This window comes from Cyanistes caeruleus, chromosome 8, assembly GCF_971803275.1.
Source record: "Cyanistes caeruleus chromosome 8, bCyaCae1.hap1.1, whole genome shotgun sequence".
Lineage (NCBI taxonomy): Eukaryota > Metazoa > Chordata > Aves > Passeriformes > Paridae > Cyanistes > Cyanistes caeruleus.
The window spans coordinates 9,823,537-9,826,467 of record NC_141708.1 but is presented as its reverse complement, the minus strand read 5'-3'; positions in this window follow the sequence as shown (position 1 = coordinate 9,826,467).

Genomic DNA, 2,931 nt, shown 5'->3' with positions numbered 1-2,931 from the left:
TATCACAAAGGTACATGATTCTGGTTCCTCTATGAGAAATTACTAATAACTCTAGTGAATGAGATCCTTGTTCTCTTTGTGCAGATGAACTTGTGGGTGTGGGAGGTGATGATTCCCAAGGTGGTGATGATCAGAGGGGGTGGGCTACTCCTGTTAAAGTTCTTCCATCAAATTGGTGGTATGAAGTGAGTTACCCTGACTGTTGAAGTTAGTAACTGCTGAGATCCTCTCAGCTGCTCCTATTTGAGTGTATTTTTCCATAGGCAGACAAGAGCACTGCCAAAGAACAGCTGCTCTGCTCTTGGAGCACCAGGTTCTGGTGGATAACAGTTCTTCATCTGGGGGGAAAAAGCTGCTGATTTTGTAAGCTGAGAGCCTTCAGACATTGATCTTTATTTCTAGCATCTGCTTGCTTTCTTCCTTGGACACAATGGACGCTTTTACAGTCTCCCTAATAGCCAATAAAAGCACCCCAGTAACAAAATGAAAATCTCTTCACGTGTGTGCTAAAGTTCACTTCACCAGTGATAGCATTTTAACTTCTAGGAGGGTTATGTAAGAGGGAATTTGATTTTATAGAACAGCAAATATGTAGCCACTTCCTTCTTGTGCAATTATAAATGTATTTGGGGACTATTTTAATTGAAGGTATTTCTCACCTCAGTCCTGGCATTGCATCCCTCTTCTCCCTCTTACGGTCAGCTGCAGTGTGTAGAGGGAAGCCAGTTAGGCTGAGATCCTTATTTCTAGTTGCTCTGTTTGTTTCCTCCTTTAGTGTAATTTTTACTCTTCTGCATCTCTTTAGTTCCCCATCTTTTGTCTGCCACCACAAGAGGACAGTTCTTGGGTTTGGTCACCTTGACTGCCTTGAGTTCAGCTTTTTGCTTTTAAGTTTTCTGCCTATGTATTTTGTCTCAGGCAAATGTTTCTTACATAATAGAACAATAGTGATGGACAAAAATAATTGTTCAGTCGTCTTTGACATAATTTTTATTTATTTGTTTGTTTGTTTATTCAGTACCTCAAACTTCTGTTTGTTAATGCAGATAAGAACTTGTAATTTCTTACTGTAGTCATGGCTTGCATTTGGGATGGCTTAATTCCTCTGTGGGGAAGTGTAATGATGAGAAATGACATGCAGGTTCTCAGGTTCTGATGCCTGACAGTTCCCACCATTCTAGAAATGAGATTTACATCAGGTGGGATGAGCATTTAGACCTCACTTGTGCAGCTATGTATATTAGATGTTTGTTGTGTTACGGGATGTCAATGATATAGAATCTACGTGTACTGGGCTTTAAATAGGAGGCATTCGAGACAGAGCATGTGTTTGAGTCAGAAGTACATCTAATTGCTGTTGATATCATTAAAGGTTGTAGGCAGATGCTGCTGGAGCTTTGAGCACAATGAAAATCTGCCTCTGTTCCTTCACAGTTTTTTCTGCTTACATTTTGAAGGATGAAAATGCATCCGTGACCTTCAGTGTTCAGATCACTCTTAACAGCATCTGGCCAGCTGGATGCAGGCCCTCATAGTGCAGAGGAAAACATCCCCTTGCTTAAACTGGGGGAAGTCAGCTTGTGAATGATTTTCTGGCCAGTTTTTGAATTCACACTTGTAAATATTGAGTAGCTGGGGTATCTCAAGTACAGCTGTAGTTTGCAGCACTGGTTACTTGGGAATAAATTGCATTCCCACTTCTTTGTAATTACATTCAGTCTGACAGTAGAGATACCAAAACTATGCTGGGGTTACTCTGTGTTGCTTCCATGACAGCTAAAAGGGATTTCTAAATTTTAGAATATATATATTATAAAATATGTAATATTAAAAGGTATAAATAGATATAACACATATAAAACCATCTATAATATATAAAGACAAATTAATGAAATAGTCTTCTTCTTAAGTAACCTTCAGCTATATCCAAAATTTTGTATGAATTGGGACTGAACAACATAGGGTTTGCTTGCTTAGATGGTAAAAGCACTGTAATGTAGAAGAGGCATTCACACAGTTCTTGCAATGCACAGTGGTGGTATCTATGACCTACTTTAAAAAACACTTCTTATTTAAGAAGGCTCAGAAAGGCATGTGCCATGTCAGTTCTGGATTTGAACATTTCTTTCCCAGTTGTCCTTGCCTACAATACTGTCATGTATATTTGCCCCTAGATATAACAACTTTGGGGATATTTGATGAGTTATAGTGTGGATTATTTATCTTGAAAGGATACCAAGAAACTCATCATTATTATGGCTAAAGCCCCTTTCAAACAGTCTTTTGCCAAGCCTCTTTTTTTTTTATGCATGACAATTCTTTGACCACCTTTCAGTCAGTGCTCCAGGATTTTTGATCCCTAGTAATTTTGCATGAACCATAGACACAGGCTGAGGTTCAAGCTGATCTTCTTTGATTGGCACTGGATCCTGAGCATTGTTGGATTGTCCTCTGGTTCATTCAGAGAATGAATTTCCAACGGAAAAATACTCTGCAGGATCAGGCAGTGCTTGTGAGCCCAAGTTTTAAATTATTCAGTCTTGTTGCCTTCATGAATTCTCTCTTCCCTTTCAGAGATATTTATGCTGAAGTTTGTAAGATGGCTCTGATGCTAAAAAAATATTCATATGGGTACCTGGGCAGATGCATGAACAACTTGGAAGTATGGCAATATTTAAATCCCTTGTTTAAAAAGGCACACTATAAAAGGTGTGTTCTCAACTGTACTTTCAGAATATATCTCAAAGCTTTCAAGCACAATGGTCTGTATATCTAGATGAAAGGTGTCTTGCAAATCTAGTAGAAGTAATCTAGTAAAAGATCTCTTGCAAATTTGAGGGTGAAAAAGAACTCCTACAATTGTGCTCCTTCAAAAGAGGAAGGGAAAATAAAACAGCTGGGGTTGTATTAGTGTGAGGCACCTGAATCCAA